The sequence below is a fragment of the Sminthopsis crassicaudata genome, chromosome 6, assembly GCF_048593235.1.
Source record: "Sminthopsis crassicaudata isolate SCR6 chromosome 6, ASM4859323v1, whole genome shotgun sequence".
In the NCBI taxonomy this organism is placed as follows: Eukaryota; Metazoa; Chordata; class Mammalia; order Dasyuromorphia; family Dasyuridae; genus Sminthopsis; species Sminthopsis crassicaudata.
This window is the reverse complement of record NC_133622.1, coordinates 202,020,647-202,031,025: the sequence shown is the minus strand read 5'-3', so window position 1 is coordinate 202,031,025 and position 10,379 is coordinate 202,020,647.

The following is a 10,379-nucleotide window of genomic DNA, read 5'->3' as shown; positions in this document are numbered from 1 at the left end:
TGAATCCCTGATACTTAGCACCTTCCATGGTACATAGATGAAGCTTAATAAATACATGTTGCTTGCTTGATTGAAATAGATAATAGAATTGTTGTTAGCATCATTTTACAAATGTGGAAACAGAGGTTCAGAGAAATGAAGCAATTTACTTTAGATTACAATAGCTCATTAGTGTCTGAGATTGGCTTTGAGCCATCTTGGATAAGGGACTTATCTTGTTTGAGCCTCAGTTTCCATGTCCAAAATGAAGATCTGGACTCAGTGGTCTCTAATATCCTCTCCAGTGCTGGCTTTATGGTCCTGTGATCTCTAGTCCTAGTTTCGTACTGTAAACTTTTAAATCATTGGACAAAAGTTACTGCTAAGTGAGCTCCAGCATCATCACCCCTGAGGCTCAAGGTATTTTTCCATATTTCTATCACATTTCACCTCTTTCTTTTCTTTATAAAATTATTGGTGTAATGGTCTGTGCTTGAGCAGATCATACTAGGAGAACCTTATATCTCATTTTAATCCCTGTGATTGCAATGATTAGGCCTGTTTACTGTATCCATAAAATGGAGGGAAAACTGGCTAGGATACATGGTTGGGCCAAGCCAGGTCTCTGTATCCTGGAGTTAATCAGCCCTCCAGGGACAGAGGGCCCTGCCTGCACCCTGGGCCTGGCGAACGCCTTAAGGCTTGATTATTGGATGATTCCCGCATGCCCAGCGCCAGGGTCTCTTGCTTAATTAATCCCAGAAACATTCATGCCCAACTTCAGACAACAAAATAATGAGTGGGGCTGTGAGCGATTCAAAGACCAGAGGAATAACAAGGGCTCCCCAAGGAAGCAGCCCATCAGAAAACTGAGGTTGGGGGAAGCATGGGGATCCATTAGAGATGATGCTTGCACTTTATTAAGTGCCCCCTTTAATATAAATATAATGATATTGTAAATGTGTATATACAGAATAAAACATATAGGATTTTGAGCATTAGAAACCACAAGACTATTTGAGGGCTAGAAGGGACCTTAAGACACAAAATACAAAATGTCAGAGCTGTGTGGGAATACTGAAAACAAAATATAGAATACAGAGCTCAGAAAAACTCACTTGGCCTCTTTGAGACTCCATTTCCTCATATATGAAATGAAAGATTGGTCTAGATAACCTTCAAGGTCCCTTTCAATTCGGATTACATGATTAGATGAACTTATAGGATATCAGAATTGGAATGAACCTTAGAGAACATCTGTTGCAACCCTTTTATTTTACATATGAGGGAACTAAGAATAAGAGCTTGTAAAGGGACTTTACCAATGTCTCAATGTGAGTTAGTGGCAGAGCCAGGATGATATAACTCATAATTCTTAATTACCTATTTGGAAAATCTTACTTCCTGCCTCCTAAAACCTCAATAGTAAAGGATAGGAGGTTGGCTTAGTGCAATCTGCATCCCGTCATCTACTTTGAATTTCCAACTGTTCTAGATGAAGGCAATAAAGAACTAAATGTTACTAACGCCTACCAATATAGATACCCAAGCCTAATAAACTCTGTCCTCTGGACAAGTAGGAGGCAAGTGATATTGAGCCTTAGTGAATTTCAGACCTGAAGTGTGATACTATACTATACTATACTATACTATACTATACTATACTATACTATACTATACTATACTATACTATACTATACTATACCATACTAGATGTGTGATCTTAGACAAATCTCTATTTTTCTGAAATTTAGTTTCCTCATCTGTGTAATGAGAGGTTGGATTAGATGATTTTTAAGGTCTGACTTAACAGGGTTAAGGATTGTTTTGAAGATCAATCATCCTAAAATACAGATGTTATCTGTATTTTATTGGTAGCCAATAGATTTGTGAGAGTCTTGGGTCAGCACAGGAATTGGGAGAAAGTTTCATTTGGTTTAGAATATATTGAATATCAGTGAGAAAACTATAAATTTTTGGTGTGGACATGTGACTTCATCCCAACAGGAATCCACAATAGGAAACTTTCTTTACCAAATTGTGTTAGCATTTGCTCATTGGAATATAGGCGTGGAGAACTGTCCAGGGTCCTGAGTGATTAAAAGGTTGAGGCACAAGTTCACAGAACCAACTAATGCATCTGAAAGGGAAGCTTCCCTGACTCCAAATCCAGTTCTTTAGTCATACTACATGATTTCTATGAGGTATTAAAACTTATTAAGAGAGAATTGATCAAATATTGAAAATAAAAACTTTTAGAGTCTCCCAGAGATGACTGAGAACAAGCCCACTGTGTCTAGGATAAGGATCACTTGATTTGGGGTCAGCAACAGGATTTGAACCTCATCTCCATTCCTTTCTAGTTGTGTGACCCTAATAGATATGTTCTTTCCTTAGACTCATTTTTTCTCATCTGTATATTGAACAGGACCTGAGGGAGATGATCTAGGGGGGGGGTCTTAATTTTTTTTTACTATCATAGACCCTTTAGCAAATCTAGTGAAGCTTATGGATGCCTCCTTAGTCATTCTTTTAAATATCTGAAAAGACTGCTATATTTCAATTAAAAGCTAGTGAAAAGAAATGTGCATGTATGTGAAAATAAACTGTGTATATATATGAAATATATGAGAAAACATGTGAAAATAAAGATGTATCTATATATGATAAATATAAATAAAGATTCACACATGCACACACAATTTCCTCTCTAAACTCCAAATATATACATAGACCCTTTTTTGGGGTGGGAGTGGGTATATCTGTGGACCCTAGGCTAATAATCTTACCTTTAGATGATCTCTAAGTATCCTTCCAGTTAGAAATCCTATGTGTTGAAGACTTACAATTTCTGGGACACTCTTCCTCATCACCTTAGACATTACAAAGATATCTATTCAAGGCTCAGCTGTAGATGAATAATGGTCTAAGGCCCTATGGAAGAGAACATCAGGTGAGCCTGCTTTTGGACCAGATGATCCTAAGGGCCTGTTGATCACTCTGAGCCAGGGCTTCTGCATGCCATTATTACTTTCTGTTCCTCCCCTGATCTTATTAAACCAACTAAATAGAAATCTTGGCCACTGGCATGATATAATGAAGAGATTAGGCTCAGTGTATGTTTATGATTGGTAACTGGTAACTTTTCACCGTCTTTTTCTTTTTAAAAAAACACAACTCCTTTCCTCACCTTAGATTGACAAACTTCTTCAGGGCATTTTCTCTTCTAGAGAAGATTCTGAGCCACCTACACTCACCTTCCTTCCTTCCCCAAAGCAATGACCTAGTCCTCCCAGAGAAGTCTTAGCCAAGGATTGGCAACCTTGGTGAAGCTGGATGAAGAGCAAGTACCTCCTGGGGCCAATATTGGACTTGCAGTGCATTGGGAAAGCATCCTGTGATTTCCTCACATCCTCTTCCAGGAGCCCAAGGGAGGAGCATGGGCAGCCTGTTCCCAAACACATGGCAAGTAGGGTAATGAAGTGATAATGATTTTTCCAGCTGGCTTTGGGGGTTGGCTCTAAGTAGTATACTGGGGAGCCAGGGAGGAGGTTCATAAAGACCATGCCATTGTTACATGAGACCAAGTCACGCACTTGGTTGGACAGGCCAAGGTCAACAGCATCTTCCCTTGTAAATCTCTGAGAGACATCTCTTAGTTCACAGAGGCTCCCTGAAGACCCAGTGAGGCTGCAAACAGGATGCAAAGACACATTATTTAGAGGCGCTGAGTGTTGTGTGTTTTGGGTTAGGCAAGGGGTAGAGGTGTGGATGATGGGGGAGGAGATCTGGGATGATTCCTCAGTATAAAAAACCTCTTTATTGAAGCTCTGGTACTAAGAAAAACTCTGCCTTATTTCTCCAGAAAAACTGCTTTGAGTCCTGAAAACCTGAAATTTAGTGATAATCGTTTTTTTACCTATTTTCTTCTCCTGCCTTGTTTATGTTCAAGATTATAATTTCTTAATGCAGTGGAAAGAAAGTTAGACTTGGAATGAGAAGATCTGCCCTCAAAAATCAGTACAGGTCGGACATTTACTGTAAAAGTCTACCTCTATCTAAGCCATCTTTAAAATGGGAATAATAATACCTTTAAAATCAATTAATGAAAATATGTTTTGAATGCTTTATAATTATTATCTCATTTGGTCCTCACAATGTCCCTGAGAAGCAGATGCTGTAATTATCATTATTTTATAATTGAGGAAACCGAGGCAGGCAGAAATCAGGGGATTTTTCAGGATTACACAGCTACTAAGTGTCTGCAGATGGATTCCTTAGTCTAGGTCCAGCCGTCTATCCATTGCATGACCTACTAGCTTCTATAAAAAGAAAGAAAAGCATAATACCAATAAGAAAAATAGTATTTTCACTGCTTATATCTGCTGTTGTGAAGAAAGTCTTTTGCAAAACTGAAAATAGAATAGAAATGGGTCCTGCTATTTCAGCCTGTAGCTTAGAAATCAAAGATGATATTAGAGACACGGGGGTGTCCTGGCTTGCCTTATTTTTCTCTTTGGGTTTCCATGTTCATTCTGCAATACAAATGAAGTTGTAGAGTTTCTTTCTGAAATGCAAAAAATAATCCTAGGAGACATGGAGCCTCCCCAAATGTGTGGGGGCAAGAGTATTTCAGTACCGAGCAGAGTTGGGATGTGGTTTTTCAATAATCATTAATGAGCAGTTAGAGCCCAAGACAAAGCATGGAATAAGTCAGGGAGGTCCCAGTACCTTTAGCAAATATAGGAGGTAGTTGGCAAGGAAGGGGATGGTGGTGGTAATGGCAGAAGTTTCAGAACTCCTGGGATCTCCTAGAATCTAGCTCAAACTTAGATCCCTTTAACAGCATTTCAAACAGGTGGCCTTCAGACTATTTTAATCTCTCATGTGGCAGGGAACTTATCACCTCATAAGTCAACCCATATCAGTCAAACAATTCTGATTATAGGAAAAGGCTTTCTTGTATTGGACTGAATTTACTGAATTGTAATTCTCATCCATTTCTCTTCCATCTCCATCTGCTGCTCCTAATTTTACCCTGTTTGGTCAAGCAGCTCTAACTGAATCTCTATTTAACATGTCATTCCTTCAGATACTGGAAAAATACTGGCGAGTTCTCTTAACATCTTCTTTCAACTGCCCTTCATGTAACAGGGTATTTGGTGGATCACTATCTTGGTCAACCTATTCTGATTATATTTGAGATTATTTAAATTCTACCTAATGTGAATGTGATACCAGATTTTAACAGAATGCTTCAATCGTGAATGGACCAATGCAGAGGACAGAGAAATTATCACCATCCTTTGTCTGACTCTGAGCCAATGTAGACTAAAATCCAGTTTGTTCTTTTTGCTGTTTTGGCAGTTGACTCTGAGAGTCCACCAAAATTTTTTTTCACATATATCACACACACACACACACACACACACACACACACACACACACACACACACACACACATATACATATTTACAAATATATATACCCACATACACATATACACATATTTTTCCCCCCTGAGGCTGGGGTTAAGTGACTTGCCCAGGGTCACACAGCTAGGAAGTGTTAAGTGTCTGAGACCAGTTTTGAACTCCCATCCTCCTGAATTCAAGGCTGATGCTCTATCCACTGCGCCACCTAGCTGCTGCCCCCACACATATACACATATTTATAAAAATATATATACATATATATCTCATATATATACATATATACACATATTTGTAAAATATATATACACACATACACATATACACATATTTATAAAATATATATACACACTTTTATATCTCATACTTATACACACATAAATATATACACATACTTATAAAAATATATATACACACACACACACATATATATACATTCTTCTTGAATGTATTTGATAAAACAAGAAAAATGCAGGATTTGAAGTTGAAGGATCTTAGTTTAAATCCTGACTATCTTATTGATTACCTGAATCAATGATCTTCAAGGGAGAGTCTCGGACTCTTGAAAAACCTTGGCTTGCCCCCGAGTATATTATTAGCCAATTTGAAGGTTGGAAGGTAAATGAAATTCTACTGTCCCTATGCTACCCACTCCAATGCAACCACACTCTACCTCACTTAAATCCAATTCACCAGCAAGTCAAGATATATCTCCATGATGTCACTGGTCCTCTTTCCAAAAAAAGGATGAACAATAACCCATCCTTATCATTCAGTGCTCTGCTTCTCCTCCCTCCTCTGTTCCAGTTCTTAACCTTCCCTGTTCTGTATCAGACATAGGCCCCGAAACAATTTTAACCTCACCTCTACCTGGCCACCCACAGAAGCAGTTGCATAGATTCCATTTTGAAAATTCTGTATCTCTCTCTTTCTCCCTTCATGCGACTGGCATACTCACCCCCTGCCTATCTGATAAACGAGTACTAGTGCATGTTGGCCCTTCCACACTCTTCTATGTCTGTAGAATGAACGTATCAGCATCTTTTATTCTCACTTTCTCTAATCCCACTTATCAATCCAATTGTTGTTTCTAACTTCTGTTTGTTTTTATTAACCAGAGACCACCACTATCATCCCTCTTTGACTGGGTGATTTTGATATTGCTGTGGTCTGTTACTTCAGGCATATCTGAGACCCCATTTCAGTCATTTCCATGACCCTATTTGGGGTTTTCTTAGCAAAGATCCTGGAAAAGTTTTCCATTTCCCTCTCCAGCTCATTTTACACACACACACACACACACACACACACACACACACACACACACACACACACACATATATATATATATTATATATACATTCCATACACACACACACACACATACATATATATATACATACATACACATACACACTCTATTCCACACATACTACTCTAGTGATAAACTGAGCAGGTAGCTGTAAATTGTTCCATTTGTCTGAAGAATCTTGCTAGATAATCTGAATTTACCCTTTTGTAGGCTTCTGTTCCTGACTTGAGCTTTGCAGATCCTATTAATTGACCTTTACTTCAACTTACTCTGCTAAAAACTGCTAAAACTCATCATGACCCATGTTCCCTCTCACCTGTCTGGCCAAAAATTCTTCCCAGCCCTATTCTGTTTTAAGAGCTATGCTAAACTTATTTCTTTTTCATGCACTGATTCATTCATTTATAAACATGCCCAACAAACATTTACTGAGAGCCTATTATGTACATGGGACTTTGCTGAAGGAGGATGGATATGAACAAGATACAGTCTGCCTTTTCAGCATGCTCATTCATTATGATTGTCATATTCATTGGGTTAACAGGTCTAGAACTGTAAGGAACTCTGGGAGCCATTGATTCCTATTCCATTATTTTATCCATGAAAAAAGCAGAGGTCCATTGAGATGGAGTTCATTTGTTTAGCGTCACATTCATAATCCCATAACCATGGGAGTAACATCTATTACAAACAACAACAACAACAACAACAACAACAACAACAACAACAACAACAACAGACTGTCAGGCACCCTGGTAAGACATAACTTGAAGTAACTTGAAGATATTGTGGGTTTGGTTCCAGACCATCATAATAAAATATCACAATAAAGTGAGTCACACAATTTTTCTAGTTTTACAGTGTATAGAAAATTCATATTCTATATTATGTCTATTAAGTGTGCAATATTGCCTAAAAGACCCACCTTAATTTAAAAATACTTGATTGCTTAAAACAATATTAACTATCACTTGAATCTTCATGAATTATAATCTTTTTGTTGGTTTAAGATCTTATTTTGATATTGATGGCTGCTGTCTGATCAAGGTGGTGTTTCCTGAAGGTTGAGGTGGCTGTAGCAATTTCTTAAAATAAGACAGTGATGAAGGTTGCCATATTGATTGACTCTTCCTTTTATTTGAACACTCAGAGGCCATTGTAGGATTATTAATTGGTCTAATTTCAATATTGTCATTTGTCAGGGGATAGGGAGGTCCAAGGACATGGAGAAAGATAAGGGAATGATTGGTCAGTGGAGCAGTTAGAATACATATAATATTTATTGAGTAAATTGTCCATCTTATATGGGCATGGTTTGTGGGCCCCAAAACAATGACAATATTAACATCAAAGATCACTTATCATATATCACCATAAAATAATATTGAAAAAGTTTGAAATACTATAAGAATTGTCAAAATGAGACACAGACATGATGTAGGTACATGTTGTTGGAAAAACGGTACCAATGGACTTGTTTGACACAGGGTGGCCATAAATCTTCAATCTGTAAAAAAAGTAATACTTGCAAAATACAACAAAGCAAAGCACAATAAAACAAAATATGCTCATTCAGGGGGAAGAGCACAGGATATCTCTACCTTTAAAGAATTCTATGACCTTAAACATGTCCCTTCTATCTGATATCTCTGATTCCTTTGTAATCTGTAAAAAAAAAGGATATTGAACTATATAATCTCTAAAGTGTCTTCCATTTATAATAGTTTATTGATCTATGAACATATAAGATGAGATAGAACATGAAAATGCAATTAAAGTGATATGGGATTTTTTTTTCCAGCAAGGTAGTTGGGGTTAAATGACATGCTCAGGGTCTAACACAGTTAATAAATGTCAAGTGAATGAGATTGGGATTTGAACACAGGTCCTCCTGACTTCAGGCCAGTGCTCTGTCCACTGCTCCTAGTTATCTCTGTTAGAAGTCATATAGTACTTCTAACAGTGAAGTGTCATAGGACTTGAAGAGCATAGAGCATTGGACTTGATGTTAAAAGAACTGTATTCAAATTCTACTTCTGAGACATATTAGCTTATAGTTACTATAAGTAACTATTACTTAGTTGTTTTGTGTTTTAAAAATATTTTAATTTTTGTTTATTTTTAATTATTATTATTATTTTTCTGTGCTTTAGGAAACTCTTATAACTTATCTACTAAATCACAGTTGGATCACAATCTACATTAATGGAAGGTGTTTCCACACTGATGACATCACATGGTTGAGTTAAGGTTTATTTATTTATTTTTTAAATTCCAACTGTGTCATGCAGCAATTCAACTCTCTGGAATTATAAATTGCAATTATATACGCCCAAAGTTGAAACAAGAGATTTGTGTAACTTAGGAGATGCAGGTAAAAGAACAAGCAAGCGTATAGATTGTGGAAGACCTTAAGGGTAAGAGTGTAGAAAGTGACTGAGTTTGTAAATTTTTTGGTGAGATTAGGAAATCCTCCTTCTTTTCTTCCTCCTCCCCTTCCTCTTCATCCTCCTCCTCTTTTTCTTCTTCTTCCTTCCTTCTTTCTTCTTTTCCTTCCTTCCTTCTTTCTTCTTTTCCTTCCTTCCTTCCTTCCTTCCTTCCTTCCTTCCTTCCTTCCTTCCTTCCTTCCTTCCTTCCTTCCTTCCTTCCTTCCTTCCTTCCTTCCTTCCTTCCTTCCTTCCTTCCTTCCTTCCTTCCTTCCTTCCTTCCTTCCTTCTTTTCTTCTTTCTTTCTTTTCTTTCTTTCTTTCTTTCTTTCTTTCTTTCTTTCTTTCTTTCTTTCTTTCTTTCTTTCTTTCTTTCTTTCTTTCTTTCTTTCTTTCTTTCTTTCTTTCTTGCTTGCTTTCTTGCTTGCTTTCTTGCTTGCTTTCTTTCTTTTTCTTCCTCTCCTCCTCCTATTCCTTCTCCTCCTCTTTCTTCTTCTTTTCCTCCTCTTCCTCCTTAAAAGATGCAATAGGAAGGAGTCCCAGTAACCAAGAAAAGGCTCCTTTAAGACAGGAGTCCATGAACTTAACAATTTTTTCTTTTTGATTACTATATTTTAGTATAATTGGTTTTCCTTGTAATCTCAAGCATTACATTTTTGTGTGTATAATATTATTTTGAGTAGACTACAGTAAGTATCTAAAACTGCCAAAGGTGTCTACAAGCCCAAAAATCATTAAGAACCCCCTGTCCCAAGGGAATTTTTCTTGTGAGTCTTATTGCCCAGTCTGAAAAAAATAGTAGGCTCAAAAACATCACGCTTTTGCCCAGTAGCCAAGGATGTCTGGCTAATGTTAAATTCAGAGCAGAGCAACCCAAATTTGCAGCATTGTTCCTATGACATTGTTATCACTGAAGATCAACAGTCCTCAGCATCTCAAACACAAGGATGACATCTTACTAAGCCTAATCAATGAGCATTGTGTTCCCCGTTTTCTTCTTGGGAAATGTCACATTAATCCAGCTGTTTCATATAAGTCTGAGTAATGTTGAGATCTAGCAGGTTAATGTTATTCTTGAACATTATCATGTATAACATGGAATCATATGCAAAGATGATGCCCCATACATATTAAGAAACAAGGCATTTGGGATGCCCAGGGTGGAATAACTGTTAATATTTGATAAGAAATATTGCACTTTTTACACATAATGTCCACAAATTAATGTTTA